This window comes from Calidris pugnax, unplaced genomic scaffold (genome assembly GCF_001431845.1).
Source record: "Calidris pugnax isolate Ruff unplaced genomic scaffold, ASM143184v1 scaffold490, whole genome shotgun sequence".
In the NCBI taxonomy this organism is placed as follows: Eukaryota; Metazoa; Chordata; class Aves; order Charadriiformes; family Scolopacidae; genus Calidris; species Calidris pugnax.
The window spans coordinates 2,793-3,149 of NW_015091294.1; positions in this window are offsets into that span (position 1 = coordinate 2,793).

Here is a 357-nt window from a genome sequence, read left to right on the forward strand (position 1 = left end):
AGTTATTGTTGTGGGGGTGAAGTTGGTTTGGGGGGAGGAGGAGTCATCTTTGGGGGGAGAAAAGTTGCTTTTTGGGAACAAGAGTCACTTTTAGGTGGAGAGAAGTTACTTTTTGAGGAGGAAGTTCCTTTGGGGGGGCAAAAGTCACTTTTTGAAGGGAAAAAAGTTGCGTTTTGGTCACTTTGGGGGGGGCGTGCAGCCACTTTTGGGCGAGAACTTGCTTTTTGAGGAAGCAGCAGCTCTTGGGAGGAAAAGTTTTTGGGGAGAAAAGTAATTTTGGGGTGGGAGAAGTAATTTTTCCGGGGGAGTGATCGCTTTCAGGGGGAGAAATTGCTCTTTTGGGTGAGGAGATCACTC